Source organism: Aegilops tauschii, chromosome 6 (genome assembly GCF_002575655.3).
Source record: "Aegilops tauschii subsp. strangulata cultivar AL8/78 chromosome 6, Aet v6.0, whole genome shotgun sequence".
In the NCBI taxonomy this organism is placed as follows: domain Eukaryota; kingdom Viridiplantae; phylum Streptophyta; class Magnoliopsida; order Poales; family Poaceae; genus Aegilops; species Aegilops tauschii.
The window spans coordinates 287,572,619-287,594,805 of NC_053040.3; positions in this window are offsets into that span (position 1 = coordinate 287,572,619).

Here is a 22,187-nt window from a genome sequence, read left to right on the forward strand (position 1 = left end):
TGTTGGTTCTTTAAGTTTCTTGGCTCTTTGACCTCTAACTTCAGATGGTGCTCCAATCTTGATCTTGTGCCTGTGCACAGTTGGGCAACATACCCGGGGTCTGACGCACCGACAGAAGCCCTCGGGCATGCCCCGATCGCGCTGCGGAGCGTCGGTTGGGTATGAGCTAATAAGTGCACAGGCAGGGCTGCTGAAGGGGTTAGCCCCTTTGAAGTTTTCCATTGCTGTTGCGGTAGCCTTGATCTTGGGGGCGGTTTCTGATTCCACCACGCGTGGCATAAAGCCAACAGTGGTGGGGCCGCGGCAGTGATGGCCCGTGAATGACTTTAACGCACGGGATAGAAACCACCAAATTACTCTTCCCACAGCGCACTCTTATCCTTAGCCATGTATGCCGCATTCATAGCGCGGGGTAGGTAACGGAGGCGCGTGGTGTGGAAGAGCATCTGGAAGTGGGTCCCTCCGTCTTGAATTGGCGGAGGAGGGCGGCGGTCACACGTTGATGGAGCAGCTACCCTTCCCCGCCCGGCCTATAAATGGAGGGGCCGAGGAGGGCGAAGTCATTCATCCCTGCATTCTTCCTTCTCTTCTGTTGATCTCTGCTTGTACTAGTGATGTTGAAGAGAAGAGCCCCGGGCCAGCCCCCGGGCTTCTGCTTGGGGTCTGCCTTGGATCTGAGGGGAAGGTTCGGGCGACGCGGCGTTGAGGCCGGGAGCGGCAGTCCCGGTGCATCCGTCACCATGTCGCCCATAGCCTTGACCTTAGTGAGAGGGGACGCGGTCGGTACCATGTCGTGGCTTGAGGTAGACACGGTGCCTGGTAGCCGACCGCTCCTCGTTCTTTTTCTTCGGCTGGCGTCGGGGAGGAGTCGTAGGAGTTATTCACCGCTAACGGGGGCGAACCTAGCTCCTCTGGGGTGTGGTCGCCCCGTCGATCAGGGAGGCTTCTTGTTTTCTCACGCGTCTTCAAGACGTGCAGTAACTTCAAACGCCAAGGCTCCTAGGGACGACCATGTTCTCTATGGAAGAGTATAGGGAGCATGGTGTCCGGCGTGATGGTCGTGCCGAGGTCTTCAGGTGGTAGTGATGCAGACGGCAACGGCAACCCACGACGCGTCAAGAACGGGTAGGACCGTTTCGACGAGTCGTGTTTGCCGGTGACTCCGTGCCTCCCATCTGGTCCTCCGACAGCGTCATCATCCATGCTTGCCCTCCGGTTTCTTCCTCCTTGCTGGGGAGCAGCGCCGTCCTGATCCTAGGGAGGAGCTGAATCCCAGCGGTGGCCACCTCCGGCCCCCCTCGATCTTTTCCTGCGAGGGATGGATAGGGGTAAAGGCATAATGGGGCACTTATCTTTTTTCAATCTTAAACCTATAGGCAATCGCGAAATTTTAATTCAAGTAATGTAATCCCTCGAGTCCATCTTTGTATTCTGTAATGCTTGTACTTGTAACTGCATATGAATGAAAAAGATGAATCATGTCAGGAACCCATACATGTGTATGTCCATGCAGAGGCAAAGTGCCTCTTTAATAAAATAAACGAGTTTTCCCCGGCAGGATATCCTGCCGGCACCCTCTTTGTCTGCCGGAGAACTATGTCTGCCGGGGAACAGACAGAGGGGCCAGCCCCCCACCAACTCCTTTTTCCCAAAGGCCACTTCGACCACCTTGACCGAAGCAGCGTTCGAGTCATGGATGGGGGCACCTAATTTCAAAGAGGGAGATGAGGTTTTCTCATGCAAAGTTGTAGCTTTACAGAATACTAATGGACAAGACGTGAAGGATAACTGCTTCTTCCCCGTAGACCAGGGAGAAGCGAGTTTCCCCGGTAGCTCGATTAGGTGTCGTTCTTAGGGACCAGAGAACTACCGGCAGCTCCTCGATTCACCACCTGTCGTGCTTCTATAGCGTATCGAAAGTCCTTGTCTTGAGTCCATGAAGCACTTCAGCGTTTGCCCTCTCAGCTTGTCCATTGCTCCGGGGGTGTGCCACAGAGGCAAATGAGATCTTGCATCCGAGGATTTGAACATATTGCATGAAGGCGTGGCTCGTGAATTGGGTGCCGTTGTCAGTGATGATCCTTGCCGGAACTCCGAAACGACACACCAATTATTTCAAGAACTTGATAGCTGACTGAGCAATCACCTTCCTCACGGCAGTCACTTCCGGCCACTATGTAAACTTGTCCATAGCGACGAACAAGAATTCAAAGCCCCCGATTGCGCAGGGGAAGACCGACAATGGCCATGACAGAGGGATTGTCTGAAGAGCTTGGGCAGGCAGGTGTATTTTCTTGGAATGTAACTGACAGGCTTCACATGTCGTGACGAGGTCAACTACATCTTGGAGGGCTGTGGGCCAATAGAATCCTTGCCGGAATGCTTTCCCAACTAATGCCCTTGATCCAATGTGTGAGCCGCACATTCTTCTGTGAATCTCAGCCAGCAGTTCCTTCCGTCCTCCCGGTAGACACACTTCAATTTCACACCCTTGGGACTCCTTCTGTACAGAGTGTCATCGACAAACTGATACATACTGGCCCTCCGGGCTACTTTCTCAGCTTCATCTAGGTCGCCGAGGAGTTCTCCGGTTTGGAGGAAGTGGACGATGTGCCTTGCCCAAGTTGGAGCCTGAGGTGTGGCAACAAGGACTAGCGGCAACTCCTCGGCTGCGGGAGCACCAGCCTCATTCGTGGGGTCCATAGGCTCGGCTGGAGGGGTTGTCCGGTAGGCTGTGAGGAGTTGTTTCCGGCAGGGTCTCTGCTGGGAGCGGATGGCTCGATCGGGGGAGGCTTATCGTAGTCCAACTTTCTCCTTTTTCGGGCCATTGTGGTTGGTGATACGGAGGGTTGAGAGAGGTAGAGAACAAAAGTTCCTGGTTCCACAGGAAGCTTCTGCGCAACACACTTTGGCACGTGATCAGCTATGCTGTTTTCCGCACGGGGTACGTGCTCTGTTTGCAACCCGTCAAAGCGCTCCTCCAACCTCCTTACTTCCTCAACGTATGCTTCCATGATGGGCTTTGGTAAACCTTGTTGGCTTGTCTCACCACTAACTGTGAATCTCCTCGAATGATCAGCTTCTTGATTCCCAATTCTGATGCAATCCTGAGCCCGGCAAGGAGCCCTTCATACTCAGCTGTATTGTTGGTGGCTTCTTCCCGGGCAAAGTGCATTTGGATGACGTACTCCAAGTGCTCCCCAGAGGGGGCAACAAGAAGCACGCCAGCTCCTGCACCTTGTAGGGAAAAAGCACCATCAAAATACATAATCCACTCTTGGGGTGATTCCTTGCCAGGGAGAGCTGTTTCTATTGATTCCTCATTAGGGGTTAGCGTCCATTCTACAATAAACTCTGCCAGCGCCCTACTTTGAATGGTTGAAGTGCTCTCAAATTTCAAACCAAAGCTGGATAACTCCAAAGCCCACTCCACTATTCTACCAGTAGCCTCAAGGTTTCGGAGTATCCTCTGCAACAGAAAACGAGTAACAACCGTGATCTCATGGGCTTGGAAGTAGTGGCGCAGTTTCCTTGAGGACATGATGAGGCCAAAGATCAACTTCTGCACACCAGAGTACCTCGCCCTAGCTCCTTGTAACAAGGAGCTGACGAAGTAAACTAGGCACTGCACCACTTTCTTCCTTGCCGCATCCTTGGGGTTGCACTCGTTGCCGTGCTTACTGCTGTTCTGATCCTCTTCTGATTCTGCCGCGGTCTGGCCGCTCTCTGCTTCATCCACTTCTCACTGTGCTACCAAGGCTGCACTGACCACTTGGTTAGTTGCTTCCAAGTAAAGAAGCAATGGCTCTCGGGGTTTGGGGGCAACCAAGGTGGGCGCAGATGACAGGTAAGCCTTCAACTCTTGCAAGGCTGTATCTTCTTCCGGGGTCCACTTCATAGGCCCTGCTTTCTTCAAAATTTTGAAGAACGGCAGGGTATGCTCGGCAGACTTGGAAATGAATCTGCTTAGCGCGGCAACGCATCCTGTCAAGCGCCTCACATCCTTAATTGTCCTTGGCGCTTGGATCTGCTCGATGGCCTTGATCTTGTCGGGGTTGGCTTAAATCCCCCGATGGGAGATGGAGAATCCAAGTAGCTTGCCAGAGGGAACACCAAACACACACTTCTCTGGGTTAAGCTTCAAGTTGATCTTGCGCAAATTAGCGAATGTTTCTTCCAAATCCTGGATAAGGATGGCCTTATCCTTGGTCTTGACCACAATGCCATTCATATAGGCTTCTATGTTTTTGTGTAGCTGTGGCTCAAAACCAATCTGTATTGCTCTTGTAAAAGTAGACCCGGCACTGTTTAATCTGAAAGGCATGCGGACAAAATAGTACGTTCCACATGGAGTGATGAATGATGTTTTCTCCTCATCTTCTTTGGACATGAAGATCTGGTGATATTCGGAGTAAGCATCCAAAAAGGAGAGCAGGTCGCATCCTGAAGTGGGATCCACAATCTGATCGATGTGCGGCAAGGGGAATGGGTCTTTTGGGAAAGCCTTATTCAGATTTGTGAAATCAATGCAAAGTCTCCATTTCCCATTCGCCTTCCGAACTACCACTGGGTTTGCCAACCATGTAGGGTGTAGTACTCCAATCCAGCTACCTCTAACTTTTTGATTTCCTCGGCAATGAACTGCTGCCGCTCCAAGGATTGCTTCCTAATTAACTTTCTACTTGACGGGTCGGGCATGTGGGCAGATAGCAAGGTGGTGCTCGATTACCTCCCTCGGAACACCGGGGATATCAGATGGTTGCCAGGCAAACACATCGATATTCACCCGTAGGAAGGCAACGAGCGCGCTTTCCTATTTGTCGTCAAGGGTGGCGCTGATGGTGAAAGTACCATCAACACCAGCCAGCCCCGCCGGGACCTTCTTCACTTGGGGTGCTGCAACCCTGGATCTCTTGCTGTTGGAACACTCCGGCACGTCATGAACGGGTGGCGTGCACTCAGAAGGGGCACACTTCCCGGACTCCTTGCCGGAGGTCCTACAATCCCTCTTCTTTCCTTTGCTTTCCTTGGCGAGGACCGTTGCTGCTGCAGCCTCTGCTACGATGGCATCCCAATACATCCTTTCCACACAGATAATTGCATACTTCTCATCTGATGGGATGGTGATGATTCCCAGCGGCCCAAGCATCTTCAAAGTGTTGTAAGCATAATGGGATGCTGCCATGAACTTGGCCAAGGCCAGTCATCCTAGAATCCAATTATACGGTAGGGGGAGCTCAACCACATCAAACACAATCTTCTCAGTCCTATAGTTCAGCTCTCCACCAAACGTCACCGGCAACGTAATCTTTCCCTTGGGACGGCTCTTGCCGGGATTCGCTCCTTGAAACATGCCAGTAACCTCCATCTCTTCTTCTCCTATCTGAAGCTTATTAATAACTGCTGGGGAAATCAGATTCAACCCGGCCCTGCCATCCACTAACAACTTTGTGACTTTGAGGTTGCGAATTGTTGGGGAGACCAACAACGGCAAACACCCTACCGCGGTGGTGCGGCAAGGGTGGTCCTCCTCATCAAAGATGATGGGCGTGCGGGACCATCTGAGCGGCTTCCGGGCCTCTGGCATTGGCTCCACAACATTGACCTCTCATGGCCATCGCTTGAGCTAGCGATGGGAAGAGTGCAAAGACACACCCCCATCAATGCATAGGGCGTCAGTGGCCCTCTGAAATTCCTGCTCACTAGTTTCCTCTTCATTCCCTCCATCACCCAAATCATCACAAGTTTCCTTCTCTTGGGCCCTGCTGGGTTTTCCTTGGTTCCGAAAGGGTTTGCCGGGGCGGTTTGCTTCACCGCCTCGGCCCTTTCCGCCAGCAGCATTCTGACCTTTCTCCTTATCACACTTATCATACTCTGCTCTCTGTCTCTTGACAAGGTGTTCAACTTGATAACATTCATGAAGGTCGTGGCCCTTGGTCCGGTGGAACTTGCAGTACGGCCCATCACCTTTCCAGGCTTTCTCCGCGGCAGCGGCTTCCCGGCAGGCAGTGCACGCGGCAACTTCCTTGCCGGGGGCCTCAGCCTTGGCCTTCTTGCCGGTACTAGGCGTGCCAGAACCTTCGACAGTCATCATTGTCTTATCTCTTGGCTTCTTGTTGTGCTTCTTGCCCTTTCTTTGACTGGTTGATTCATCTTCTTGCTCTGAATCAACATTGATGCAATACTCCTCTCCAGGAAACTTCCTTCCTTCCTCTATCCGAGCACACTTATCCAGTAGTGTGCACAGCTCCTTCACAGTCTTGGGCAACCGCACATTCATCTTAGAACGAATGAGACGGTTGCGCACATTGGACTGGAAGGTTGCTATAACAGCTGCTGGATGGATATTCGGAATATTCCTATGGACTTTACTGAATCTTTCTAAGTACTTACGGAGAGATTCTCCTTCCTTCTGCTGGAGAAGCTGTAGGTCGCTGGGCCTGCCGGGCTCCTGGTGGCCACCGGTGAAGGCACCAATGAACTCGTGGCACATGTCTGCCCATGCTGAAATGGAGTTCTCCAGCAGGTGCATTAGCCAAGATCTCACGTTGGACTTCAGAGCCAACGGGAAGTAGTAGGCGAACACCTTCTCGTCTCTTCCCCCGGCAGCCTGAATAGCAATGGTGTAGATGCTCAGGAACTCTGCCGGGTTCACTCTCCTGTCGTACTTCTCGGGTATCTCCGGCTTGAACGCGCGGACGGACGGCCAACGGATGTGCCGCAGCTCGCGTGTAAAGGTAGGGCAGCCGACCTCGAAAGGTAGGCACCCGCCAACACCGAACACAGGCTCGTCGACGTTGAGGCCGCCGCACTCGTCGGTCTGGTGGGGGTCATCGAGAGGTCGTCCTACGACGACGCGCGCGTCTCCCTGCCGCCTATCCTCCGGGGTGCCCCGTTGGCCCGGACGTGCTCGAGGGTCGGAAGAGGCCATCGAGACGTCGTCGGGATCTTGATCTTGCTGTGCCCGCGCCTGCTACCATGGTGGGGACAACACAGTGGGGACAACCCCCTCCGTTCGGCCAGAAGTTCGGGCAGTCATCGTTACTTGGGGAGGTCGTGGTGGGCCAGCGCGCCGCGAGCCCCCAGCCTCAACGAAACCGAGCAGACTCTGGATGGTGGCACGCCATTCATCCATTTGCTCAGCTGATGGCGGGAACCTTAGTGGCAGCTAGGCCCGCGCCATAGCCTCCATAGCTGTGCTTGGCATGGAAGTTGATGACCTCGACCGCACCGTCGCCCGGCTCCTGACGGTGCCCGTGGTGGCGCGCCCACGCTGCGGTGGGGCAGCCACCTGGGCAGTGGGGTCGCATGGTGATGGCGCTCGAGGGTCCGCGGCTCCGCTGGGTGCAGTGGTCGGGTCGGCTCGCCCGAGAGGAGACACACGTGCCGTGACAGCCCCCGTGGTAGGGACGGCCGGAGGATGGTGGCTCATCCCGGACCAAGCGCCGTACTATGCCTGCGCCCATCGGTGGGAGGAGGCGATGTAAGAGGAGTCACCCTCCCGTCCATACCTTGCGGAGCTTGACCATCGACACGCTGCTGAAGCTGTTCTCCTCCGACGCCTTCAGCCCCCATGGCGATCGCAGGGGGAGTGGTGATGGCGCCACCTGCTCCTGCCATGCTCCTAGCAACGCTCACATCCTCACTTTTCCCCGCATCCCCCGCAACATCTGAGGCCGCAGGCAGTGGAGCCTTCGAGGTAGGTGGCTGGGCCGAAGGGCCGGACTTCTTCTTATTGGGCTCCATGGTTGATAGCATCGTCGAAGATGAAGACGGCGATGAAGATGACGCACTGCGAACGCTTTCAGGTTCGCACAAGTGACCCCCCTACCTGGTGCGCCAAAGATGTCGCGGGATATCCGTGGCCAACTATGGGACCAGGCAGCCCCTTGCTGGTTCGGCGGGGGACGTCATGTTGCACAAAGAGCAGACCAGCGCGCGATAGCACGGTAGAGAGCACACAAGCAATTTACCCAGGTTCGGGCCACCGCGAGGCATAAGACCCTACTCCTGCTTTGGTGGAATTATGATGGAAATGAACGTGCTGGTGCGTGGTACACTTGCCCGGCAAGGCCTGCCTCAAGGGCTACGGTGACCACAAGCGTATGGTGGCTTGGGTTTGTCAAGTTTCCAACCCTCTAACCCCCTCCTACGATCGCCATGGGCCTCCTTTTATAGATTAAGGGGTCACCACAGTGGCAAAACAGTCATTACCCACTGACATGATAGCGAACAGTGCTATCATACCTAACTCTGCGGGCTGGCAGGGTGCATTAAATACACCGCTCAGTGTCACATCACTAGCTGCCCGGCAAGGCCTGCCGGGCTTATCTCACCAGCTCCACACCTGTTCTCTTGACACATCACTGGACGGGTGTCACCTGTGGGTTTGTTATGTAGGAGATGGTTGGCATGTGGAAAATACTGCCACTTAATCACCTTGCGGCTTGACACCGCACTGATTGACGACGTGGGTCGTACTTGCGCGGTTGGCGGGGTTGTTCAGGCCCCGCAAGCCCCGACAGGTGCTGCCGGGGAGTCTTGGTTGCTTGCTTCTGGTGGTGGCCTGACCCCTTGCCGGGCTCGCCTGCCCGGCGAGGGAGGCCCTTCTCTTGCCAATATCCTGTTCCTTTGGCTCGATCTCGATCTCTCTGAACTGCATGTTGGTTCTTTAAGTCTCTTGGCTCTTCAACCTCTAACTTAAGCTGGTGCTCCAATCTTGATCTTGTGCCTGTTCACAGTTGGGCAACATACCCGGGGTCTGTTGCACTGACAGTAGGCCAATAAAATCCAGACTGCAATACCTTATGAGTAGTCCTATCTCCAGCATGATGACCTCCATAAGCTTCGGAGTCACATTTCCGCAGGATTTGTCCCTGTTCATGCTTAGGTACACAATGTCTAATAATACCATCTACTCCTTCTTTATAAAGATGTGGGTCATCCCAAAAGTAATGTCTTAAGTCATAGAAGAATTTTTTCTTTCGTTGGTATGTAAAGCTAGGTGGTAAATATTTAGCAACAATGTAATTAGCATAGTTAGCATACCAAGGAGTACTATGAGCGACATTTATTGCAGCTAACTGTTCATCAGGAAAAGTACCATCAATAGGTAGTGGGTCATCAGGCAAATTTTCAAGCCTAGACAAATTATGAGCTACTGGGTTCTCAGCTCCTTCTCTGTCAATGATATGTAAATCAAATTCTTGTAATAAGAGAACCCATCGAATAAGTCTAGGTTTAGCATCTTTCTTTTCCATAAGATATTTAATAGCAGCATGGTCTGTGTGAACAATTACTTTGGAATCAACAATATAAGGTCTAATATCACAAGCAAACACCACTGCAAAGAACTCTTTTCTGGTAGGAGCATAGTTTCTTTGAGCACTGTCTAGAGTTCTACTAGCTTAATGAATAACATTCAATTTCTTATCAACTCATTGTCCTAGAACAACACCAACAACATAATCACTAGCATCACACATAATTTCAAAAGGCAAGTTCCGATCAGGTGGTTGAACAATAGGTGCAGAGATTAAGGCTTTCTTGAGTGTTTCAAAGGCTTCTAAACAATCATCATCAAAAAGAAAGGGAATATCCTTTTGCAAGAGACTAGTGAGAGGCCTAGAAATTTTAGAGAAGTCCTTAAAAATCTCCTATAGAAACTAGCATGACCTAGGAAATTAGAACATGGCATTTTCTCAATTGCATCAACCTTAGCTTGGTCTACTTCAATACCTCTTTCAGAAATTTTATGGCCCAAGACAATGCCTTCATTAACCATAAAGTGGCATCTCTCCCAATTCAAGACAAGATTTTTTTGTTCACATCTCTGCCAAACTCGCTCAAGATTGCTTAAACAATCATGAAAAGACATCCCATAAACAGAAAAGTCATCCATGAAAACCTCAAGAATCTTTTCACAAAATTCAGAGAATATAGCAGTCATACATCTTTGAAAAAAGGTAGCAGGTGCATTATGTAAACCAAAAGGCATACGTCTATAAGCATAGGTTCCAAAAGGACAAGTAAAAGTGGTGTTTTCTTGATCAGGTTGAGAAACAGGTATTTGTGAAAAACTAGAATATCCATCAAGGTAGCAAAAGTGTGTGTGCTTAGATAATCTTTCAAGCATTTGATCCATAAAAGGCAAAGGGTAATGATTTTTCTAGTTGCTTTATTTAATTATCTAAAATAAATTACCATTCTTTAGCCTGTAACAATTCTTTGTGGAATAACTTCATTCTTATCATTAGGAACAACAGTAATACCTCCTTTCTTAGGGACATAATGAACATGACTTACCCATCTACTATCAGCTATAGGATAAATTATACCTGCTTCAAGAAGTTTTAATATTTCCATTCTTACCACTTCTTTCATCTTCGGGTGTAACCATCGTTGGTGATAAACAACGGGTTTAGCATCAGGTTCCATATTAATTTTGTGCTGACATAGAGTGGGACTAATGCCCTTTAAATCATCAAGCGTATATCTAATTGCAGCTCGATGCTTCCTTAGAACTTTCAATAATCTTTCTTCTTCATGTACCGAAAGGTTAGCACCGATAATAACAGGATATATCTTCTTTTCATCAAGACAAGCATATTTCAAAGTGTGTGGCAATTGTTTTAATTCAAACACAGGATCACCTTTAGGTGGAGGAGGACCTCCTAGAGTTTCAATAGGCAAATTGTGTTTAAGCATAGGACGTTGTTCAAAGAAAATTTTGTCTATTTCATTTTTTTCATGCATATGTAAATCATTTTCATGGTCTAGCAAATATTGTTCTAAAGGATCAGTAGGTGGTACATCAATAGAAGCAAGACCAATTAATTCAGCCTTACTAGGTAATTCTCTTTCATGAAGAATTCTACTAAACTTGGAAAAATTAAACTCATGAGACTCATCACCAAAGCTAACACCAAAAGTTTGTTTCTTACAGTCTATCTTAGCATTAACTGTATTCAAGAAAGTTCTACCAAAGATAATGGGACAAAAGTCATCTTGTGGGGAACCAAGAACAAGAAAATCAGTAGGGTATTTTATTTTCCCACACAAGACTTCGACATCTCTAACAATCCCAATTGGTGATATGGTGTCCCTATTAGCAAGTTTAATAGTAACATCTATGTCTTCTACTTCTGCAGGTGCTATGTCTTTCATAATTTCTTGATATAAGTTGTAAGGAATAGCACTCACACTAGCACCTATGTCACATAAACCATGATAACAATGATCTCCTATTTTAACTGAGACGACGGGCATGCCAACAACAGGTGTATGTTTATCCTTTTTATCAGGTTTGGCAATTCTAGGAGCTTCCTCACAGAAGTAAATAACATGCCCATCTATATCTTCTTCTATGAGATCTTTAACCATAGCAATACTAGGTTCAACTTTAATTTGTTCATGAGGTTTAGGTGTTCTAATATAGCTTTTGTTAACCACAGTTGAAACTTTAGCATGTTCCTTTATCCTAACAGGGAAAGGTGGTTTCTCAATATAAGCAGAAGGAACAACTAGATCAACATTATAAAGTACAGTTTCTTCTTTAACTGGTACTGTTTCTTTATTTCTTCTTTAATAGGTGGTTAATATTTAAACCACTTCTCTTTAGGGAGTTCAACATGAGTAGCGAAGGTGGTTTCTCAATATAAGCAGAAGGAACAACTGGATCAACATTATAAAGTGTAGTTTCTTCTTTAACTGGTACTGGTTGTTTAATTTCTTCTTTAATAGGTGGGTGATATTTAAACCACTTCTCTTTAGGGAGTTCAACATGAGTAGCAAATGATTCACAAAATGTGGCTACTATCTCATAGTCAAGTCCATATTTAGTGCTAAACTTTTGAAAAGCATCGGTATCCATAAAAGATTTAACACAATCATATTTAATTTTCATACCTAACTCTTTACCTTCGTCGAGTTCCCAATCTTCAGAGTTGCATTTAATAATTTCCAAGCATGGTTTGATCATTACGGCAAAGTAGAGCATAAAAATTCTGGATAATAATTACTCTTGAGAGCTAATAATTGGGGCATGAATATAACATTGACTTAAGCCTCCCCCAAGCTAGAGCGATACTTTCTCCTTAATGTGGCCAAAAATTATATATATAATTCCGATCACGATGAACTAGATGCATAGGATAAATTTTTTGGTGGAACTCCAATTTTAAACGATTCCAATTCCATGATTCAATATCATCGCATAGCCTATACCATGCCAATGCTTTTCCCTTCAAAGATAAAGGGAAAACCTTTTTCATCACTTCATCTCCGGGTAAACCTGCAAGCTTAAACAATCCACAATTTTTTTTCCAAATATATCAAGTGCATATCAGGATGTTCGGTTCCATCTCCTGCATAAGGATTAGCTAGCAGTTGTTCTATCATACCCGAAGGAATTTCATATTCAATATTTTTAGTAGGTGCAGTAGGTTGAGGGGTAGCTAATTGTGGTTCCGGACGAGGTGAAGATACCCCGGACAAACCCCTCAAAGGATTGTTTTCCATAGTAACAAGTAACAATAAATTTCATTACACTATATAAATGTTTCCTTACTAAATTCCACTTACCAAAGGTGCTTCTCTCCCCGGCAACGGCGCCAGAAAATAGCCTTGATGACCCACAAGTATAGGGGATCAATTGTAGCTCTTTTTGATAAGTAGGAGTGTCGAACCCAACGAGGAGCAGAACAAGTGGTTTTCAGTAAGGTAATGTCTACAAGTGCTGAAATTGTAAGTAGCAGAGTAGTTTGATAGCAAGGTAATTTGTAACGAGCAAGTAATGGTAGTAGTAACAAAAGTGCAGCAAGATAGCCCAATCCTTTTGAGGCAAAAGACATGCCAAAACGGTCTCTTATGATAAGCAAAGCGTTCTTGAGGGTACACGAGAATTTCATCTAGTCACTTTCATCATGTTTGTTCGATTTGTGTTTGCTACTTTGATAATTTGATATGTGGTGGACCGGTGCTTAGGTGTTGTTCTTACTTGAACAAACCTCATACTTATGATTAACCCTCCCGCAAGTATCCGCAACTATGAGAAAAGTATTAAGAATAAATTCTAACCATAGCATTAAACTTTTGGATCCAATCGGTCCGTTACGGAATAGCGCATAAACTGGGGTTTAAGTTTCTGCACTCTCGCAACCCATCATCTAATTGCTACTCCACAATGCATTCCCTTAGGCCCAAATATGGTGAAGTGTCATGTAGTCGACGTTCACATGACACCACTAAGGGAATCACAACATACATACTATCAAGATATCGAACACATATCAAGTTCACATGATTACTTGCAACATGATTTCTCCCGTGACCTCAAGAACAAAAGTAACTACTCACAAATGATAAACATGCTCATGATCAGAGGAGTATTAAAAAGCATATTGGATCTGAACATATAATCTTCCACCAAATAAACCATATAGTAATCAACTACAAGATGTAATCAACACTACTAGTCACCCACAAGCACCAATCTATAGTTCCGGTAACAAGATTGAACCCAAGAGATGAACTAGGGTTTGAGATGAGATGGTGCTGTTGAAGATGTTGATGGAGATTGCCTTCCCCAAGATGGGAGAGTTGTTGGTGATGATGAGGACGATGATTTCCCCCTCCGGGAGGGAAGTCCCCCGGCGGAATCACTCCACCGGAGGGCAAACGTGCTCCTGCCCCAAGTTCTGCCTCGAGGCGGCGGTGCTTTGTCCCGAAAGTCCCCTGCTTATTTTTTCTAGGTAAAAATGACTTATATACCAGAAGATAGGCACCGGATGTGGGCCTGGGAGAGCACAACCCACCAGGGCGCGCCTGGGTTCCCTGCCGCGCCCAGGTGGGTTGTGCCCACCTGGTGAGCCCCCTCTGGTAGTTATTTGCTCCATTAAATCTTATATATTCCATAAAAATCCTCGTGAAGTTTCAGCTCATTTGGAGTTGTGCAGAATAGGTAGCCTGACGTAGCTTTTTCAGGTCCATATTTCCAGCTGCCGGAATTCTCCCTCTTGTTGTGTACCTTGCAAATTATGAGAGAAAAGGCATTAGAATTACTCCAAAAAGCATTATTATGGATAAAAACATTATAAATAATAGTAAGAAGACATGATGCAAAATGGACGTATGAACAGGGAGGCGGATCTGCCCTATCGGGGTGGTGGAGCCGTCTGTCACGCCTGAGAAAGGCTTGGTGGGCTGCAGCTGGTCATAGGGCACTTGGAGGCGGTCAAACGTCTCGATGGACAGAACACTGAGCCCCGCACCGCAATCGATGAGGGTCTTGGTGACGTGGATGTTGCTGTTGACGGGTGACCAACTGGTAGTTGCCGCGCATTTAAACTGGTCGGACGAGCTGAATGTGATGGTGCACTTGGACCACTTGAGCGGACACGTGGCCCCGACCTTGGGGAGGGACGCCTTCACCTTGCGGGCAAATTGCTTGAAGATGCGATGTGTGGCAGGGGCCTGAGCGCCGCCCAGGATGCATGCAATGGCCCGAGGCGCCTGGAAGCCCGCAGCCCCCTTGTCCTGGTGGTGGTTGTCATTCCTTCTTGGTGGTGGTGGCAGCGGAAGGGAGACCAGTGTTGCCCTAAGGGCGGTCCTCGCGAGGCTGATCCCTCCAAGGGCCCTCGTGAGGCTGGCCCTGCCAGCGTTCCTCACGAGGCTAATCGCGCCACTCCTGGCGGGGGCCACGATCGTCCCAGCGTCCTCCACTTCGGCCTCCTCGGTGCGACGACCGAGGTGCCCGCCCCGGATGGCCCAGAGCTCCTGGCAATCATTGGTGTTGTGGTTGTGCACGTTGTGGAAGACGCAGAACGGGCGACTGCCCTTGGATGACTCCGGGTGATCGCAGCCGCGCTTCATTTCTGGTTCGGCCGCGAGCACGTCTGCCCCCCTTGCACTTCACATCCTTGGCCTTGGCTTTCTTGTCCTCTGGGTCTGCCTCTGAGAGCTCGAGGAGGGAGAGGCGTCCTTCCTCAGCTCTTGCACACTTGGTTGCCATGTTGAACATCTCCAGGGCCGGGCACATGTCCTCGTGTATCTCAAGCTCCTCCTTAATCTTGACGTCGCAGACGCCATCAGTGAACATGGAGATGATGGCCTCGATCGACACCTTGGGGATCTTGAGACGAACGCTGTTGAAGCGCTGGATGTACTTCTGCAATGTCTCGCAAGGCTGCTGCTTGATGCGCCGCAGGTCACCACAGCCGGCGGGCGGTCGTGAGTTCCCTGAAAGTTGGCGACGAAACGCTCTCGCATCTCGCCCTAGGAGGAGATCGATCCCACGGGCAGGTTTAGGATCTACGAGCGCACGCCATCCTTGAGGGCCATGGGAAACCAGTTTGCCATAACCTTCTCGTCGCCGTTGGCCGCCTCGATACTCAGCTCGTAGAGCTGCAGGAACTCAGCAGGGTCGGGGGTGCCATCATAGCGTGGAGGCAGGTCGGGCTTGAACTTTCCCGGCCAGACGACACTACATAGCTCGGGGGTGAAGGCGCGGCAACCAACTGTGGTCATGGGCGCCCATCATGGAGGTGGTGCTTGATCTTGGGGCTCGCGCGCCGCCACCACAGGCGGCGCGTGGATCTTGACGCGACGGTGATGGGAGCGCACGCGCCTCTCCTTGCGGCCGCTGGACCACTTGGCAGCTTTCTTCCTCATGCGCCGGTGCCCTACACGGCGGGTCGCGCCGCGGGTTCTCGCGCCTCGGCCTAAGGGCGAAGCCTTGACGGGGAGGTGGAAGAGGTGCTCCGTGGACTACGTCACCCGCAGCAGGCGGCGTGCGAGGCAGCGAGAGAGATTGTGCAGGAGATCCCCCGGCGGCGCTGGCGAGCTCGGCAATGTGGTCCAGCCAGTCTTCGTAGAGGTCGTCGACGGGGCGGTAACGCAAGAGCTTGTGCGCCATGAGCAGCGCAGCCTGTGTGTTGCCGGGCCGCGACGAGCGTGGGACGATGAACCAGCCGGAGTTAGTGGCGGGGTACGGTGCGCCCATCACACTGCACAGAGGAGTGCATCGACGAAGCTTGCTGCTCGTGCCCCGCCGGGCCGGTGTCGGTGTTGGCGGCACGTGACGGGGAACGGCGGGGAGGCCAGCCAACAGGTACTGTCTGGGCGACGCTAGTGGCGAGGGCGGCCCGAAGCTCAGCACGGGCTCGACGGGCGTCAGCCATGGAAGCCGTGGAGCGGTGGCGAGTCGTCCGGTGGAAGAGAGGCTCCGACGTAAGGATGGCAATTTTACCCATGGGTAAGGGTACCCGCAGGTACCGTACCTGCATGGAGAGGGGTACACTTTTGTACCCATGGGTAGTACCCATACCCTAGCCGTTAAGCCATGGGTAGGGTACGGGTATAACCTTGTACCGGTGGGTATACCCATACCCTTCCCGCTTGTGAACTAATGTTAAGCGTTCATCAAATAGTCATTAATTTGTCATGTGACTTGTCTACTCCTTCTTACTTATGAGTATGTTGTACTCATCTACCTGTTATTGAGTTAGGATAATTGTTTTTTTGTGAAATGTGTTATCAATGAGTGTAAAAATATGTACTATTTTGTGTACCCGATGGGTATCAATAGGTACGGGTATCCGTCGAGTATGGATAAGGGTAAAGTTTCATACCCATGGGTACGGGTATGGATAGAATTTCATACCCACTAACTATACGGGTATGGGTATGGTATTGCTCTACCCTTCCCATACCCTACCCATTGCCATCCTTGCTCCGACGCACCCCTACCTGGCGCGCCAAATGTCGGATTTCGGGTTCCGCAGACCCTTGAGAGGTTGCAACTCTAGGGTGCGTGCGAAGATCTCGTCCTCCCCAGTCTTCCTGCTCACCAATCCCACGACCTAGCTCGACGAACCGAATGGAAAAGAGACATAGAAGGTTTACACAGGTTTGGGCCACCTTGCGGTGTAAAAGCCTACTCCTGCTTTGTGGTGGATTGTCCTCAAGGGGATGAGGATGAACTAATACAGGGGGAGAACAACCTCAGGAGGAGGAGTGTTCTTGTGCTTGATGAGCTGGTGAGTGCGAGATGATCTGAATGACCCCCCTCACTACGGTGGTGGTGCTGCTCTATTTATAGTGGCCTTGGTCCTATTCCCAAATATAGGCGGGAAGGGATCCCACAACAGCCAAATTTGAAGGGAGACAACTAGTACATGCTATCCTGATAAAAGTGCTCTTTGCCTGCAAAAGCCTCTGGTGGGGATGCCGTGGTGGGCTCGGCGATGACCTCGGTCCTGCCGTCCTAGCGGTCTTGGTCTTGTTGCACGGGAATAGAAACCTTTGGCTGATTCCTTGGGACTCCGCCCTGCGCTTGCTTCCTTAGCACCAAAGAGGAAACTAGCACACTGCGCCCGCCTGGCCTTGGTCGTCATGGCTCACGTCACCTGAACCTCGCGAGGTGAGCCTTGCATAGAAATATCCGCTCTTCGGGAGCCAGCCTGGGGTGGCCATCCCCCGTGGAGGTCTTGGTGTCATCCGCCTCGCGAGGCTTGGCCCCTCGCGAGGTTCTTGAGTTGTTGATGTTGAAGCTGGGCCATACCAGGCCGTCGATGGGGCCACGCCATGGGCCACAGGCAGGCAAGTCTAGGTACCCCCGTTCCCTGAACGCCGATAGGGAGAGCGAGACAGTGCGGTGGAGGAGAGTGGCACGACGCGGTGGGAGAGAGGGAGGCGATGCTGCAGGAGGGGATTTTGGGGAAAATGGAAGGGGCGACACGGTTTCCCCTCTTATACGATGAGACGTTTCTGGCATGTTCCAGGGAAACGTGCTACCCCACGACCGCGGTCAGTTGCATGCACGCCTATGCAGCCCCACAACGGTCAAGCCATTGAGCCGACGACAACGTCCAGTTTGCACATTTGTGAGAGTTTCTGCCAAGGGAGTGGGGAAATGAGCAAAAGTTAAGAGCATGGGGATGAATGAGTAGAGCTAAGGAACCAGGGGCACAGATGTAAAAATCCCTAATACAATATTATTGCCTCTAGGGCATATTTGCAAAGTTTATTTCTTTGGTCATAGGAAATCCATACTATTAAGTGGGGTCCGCATTGGAAGGTGTTGGGACAATCAAACACGTAGACATCTACATATTGCACCCACATATAGCCTTCCATTTTGAGGAGAGGGCACCTCATATAACCCATCCAGAGAAACCTGTCTAGAGCGGTTGTACCGATCCCTCTATGGAGTGGCTTCTACCACTACCACCCATACGGTTGTACCATGTGCAAAGTTGAACCGGTTAGTTTACTGGCGGTTCAACTTCACCTTGCACTACATCAACCACCCCAAATCATCCGACGTGGGCCTGTATCGGTCCATGGGGTGTTCCCTTTCGGCGCCAGCTTCCCACATTCACGTCGCTATAAAGCGCGCCGTAGCACATTGAAGTCGACTCAGAGCGGACGTGACCTCCCACTGCCTTCGCCATTGAAGCAGCATGCCGATCTAGGGCACCGCCCATAGCACGTTGGTGAAAACGCCTCCTCGCTTCATTCAACCGGCTCTAGGCAGCCCGCCTTCCTTCGTTAAACGCGCGTGTGCGGGGAGATACCTACTCCGGCCACATGTCTGTTCGTGAGCCAACCGACATTAAAGACAACGTCGGTTGGGTCCTCGCTCCCGCCCGTTATTTAAATGATGCTAGATGCCGGGAAAGAACCGCACCACACCTCTGCTCCTCATATCCTCCTTGAATTTTTTTTCCATGGCATCCGACAAGCAGGAGGAAGAGTTCTCCGGCAAAAAAGCCAGCTGGATTGCCCATCGAGCTCGCCGGCCACGAGCCAGGCAATTGTATGTTCCACCTCCATCGATGGTCCAGACCGCTGCAGGCCAGCTCGCAGGGGCTGAAGCTCCGAGCCAACATGTTGTTTAGCTTGCGGAGAAGTGGCGAGTTGCTGCAGGACAGCACGGGGGAGCACGGCGGCACGGGTATCATGGCTGACATGGATGATGACGGGCCGTACTGTGCCTGTGACCGTGCCATCTGCCGTCAACGCACGCGTAACTGCGCCCCACCGACAGAGAAAGAAGCTGGATACGTGGATATCAATGATGTCACTACAAAATTTGCTTTATGATGGCCCCATATTTTATGCATTTTTAGAGCTCATTTGTTGCATGTTCTCTTTATATATTATGTCCCATTGAACCAAATAGTTGTCCATTATGCATATTTACCGGTATTTGCACTTATCATTCTAAGCATTGCACATTTAGTGTTTTATTTTGTTTTTATTAGCTTTCTGTGTTTCTTGTGTCTACCCGTGTCACTAGTACGCGTCGGTGCTATACAAACGGTTTTTAACCCCTTTCCACGACGACATTTGGAACCGTCGCCAAGTGTACATCCCACACGGTGAATCCCAGAAAAACATTTCCGTAGGTATGTACATCCCACAGGTGAATCCCAGAAAAATATTTCCATATGTATGTATATCACACACAGTCAATCCAAGGAATACGTTTCCGTTCTTATGTACATCCCACACAGTCAATCGAGGGAAAACGTTTCCGTTCGTGTGTATATCACACATAGTCAATCCAAGGAATACGTTTCCGTTCTTATGTACATCCCACACAATCAATCCAGGGAAAACTTTTCCGTTCGTATGTACATCCCACACAGTTTTATGTGTAGGCTCGTGTGTGAAAGGTGTAACTATCACACACGCTCTGCCTTGGTTAACTGTTTGCTTTTATCAACTGCATCACACACGATTTGATGGAAGAAAACTGTGTGGCATTGGGCTATCCATCACAAGCGCTTTTACTGCTAGAACCGTTTGCAAAGTTCCATGACACATTTAGCAGGTTTATTAGTTTGCAATTAATAATTCCAGTATTACGCAAATTCACATTTCATATCGAACAGCTGTTTGCCAATTTCATATCAGGCACATAAATATATTATAACAACACAGTACGATAGCTACATGAAAAAATCACAGTACAACATGTAGCTAGTTCAACTTTATAAGAACAATATTATAACAATATATTCATTTCCCTAATCGAGATCATCCAGGCTCGTCTTACCCACCTCTGCTTTCAGTTCAGTAAGAACCTGTTTTCCACGGGCCAACTGGGAAAGTGCCTCCTCCTTTGCCAACACCATCTTAGCAAAGTCTGATTAAAAATCTGAGCTCATTCTCCACCTTCCACTTTTTATCCCTCATGTTCAAATATTCTTCAGCGTTGACAACACTTTCTCTAAGCCAACGTCTATTCTCTTCCTCATACATGCTCCAGAGCTTCGCTAGGCACATCTTCAAAGACTGTGGCCACTCTTGATCAACCCACTCCAAGTAAGAACACTTCCGTTCATCCTATAATATTTAAAACTAGATCAGTAACAATTGTAGGGGAAATGGGTTTATACCAACATAGAAAATTACCAATGCTTATTTTGAAAAACTGAAGAAACATGTTAATTATGACATATCTTCTCAAAAAGATCAATGTGCAAATGAATTAATTGCTACTGAGCCAACAACCAAATTCTGCAACATCAGAAGCTATAATTAACTAGAACAATGCTACAAGTTCTTACTCATGTACAATAAATAACAAATTGAACATTTTATGAGGAAGGTAAATATAAGTGCAACAATATAGCGACTGTGTTTGGATGAGAGCAAATTGATACTAACAGGTGTGTACATGCACAAATTTAGTAACATAGAACTAATAGCACTAAGACCGTCCAATAAATAACAACTGTTGCTAAATCTCGCACCGGTGCCCTGCACTGGCGAGCCGATGCAGTGGAAAAAAATCAGGGACCCGGACTCCGGAGCACGTAGTTGCTCGGATGCCCAGTTCCTTCGCGCCATAAAGATTTAGGATTTTACTGCTTGGCTGCTCGGATGTGTGGACCAAAGTTGGCTGCACAAACTGCTGAAGCGGTGCCGAATAATTTTCTAATGCCACCGCTGATGAGGTGGCAACAATTTAAGATACTAGGTACAAACTGTGACACTGTCTTAGGATGTGTTTGGTTGAAGGTGTGGTATGAATGGGTTGGGACCATGACAGTGTCTGAATCACATCTAACAAATGATTTGTAACAACGAAAGAGGGTATAATCTTCTCTGCACATGCAAGAAACTTCCTCCCACTGTCCACAGATTCAAACGCAACTAGCTTCACGATGGAGATTGATGGTGACAATGAGCAGATAGATATTCAGCCACCCCGCTCCATTCGTTGCCACTGATGGTCCTAGGGAGCTACAAGAGGAAGAAATGACTCAAATCGACCGTCGGGTAAAAATCCTTCATTCCAAGTCATAGCCCGAGAGAGAGAAGAGAGGCATACCCGGCTGGTGAAGGAGTCGTCGCCGGAGGAGGAACCGCTGGAGAGGTCTTTGAAGAAGACTATGGAGACCCCGGCGGTGCGAGACAGCGAGAGCGAGGAAGCGGCTATAGCTTAGGAAGGAAGGAAGGAAGGAGGAAACAGGGGAAATGTGACTTGTGGTTGGGGAGAAAAGGGGGTGGGGAAGGGGGAGGGGGCGGGGGTAGATATTTGGGCGGTAGGATAAAATTTTGGAAATGTGGAGGGAAACTTTGCGCGCGTGCCGCTGGACCATTCACTTTGAACGATTATGTGCATCGCAAATGATTCTTATGCTTTACGCGCATGGGATGAGTTTGATAATTCAAATTTTGGTGGAAATTTCCCCAGGTACGTCATTGCATAATTTAACATCGCTTGCTAATTTGGGCGCACAAAAGAGGGTACAGCAGACAGACCACACTTACTGAATCGAGCAATTTTAGTAATTAAACAGAGCCAGTTGACCTCAACATTGCTCTAACAAAAGATCAGCATTAAAAACAAAGCCTAAGTACACATAATTTTAACAAATCCACCGCCGCGCCGGCCTATGCATCACCAGTGTGAGATGAGCCGTCGATGACTTGTCCTGGCGACATGCCGCCATTGGTGGACTCCGCGTCCCCCTTGCTGAAGTTGACCGTGTCCTCGTCCTCGGCTCCGCCCTCAAGGTTATAGTACTCGTAGTAGTGGCTGTGTCGGAGCTCGCGTTGGTACTCCACCGTCAATTCCTCGATGGACGGACTCTTCAATACCTCGACCTTGGCCACGCGCAACTCCTCCTCCCTGCGCTCCTCGATCTCCGCCCCCTCCTCCATCCAGCTCC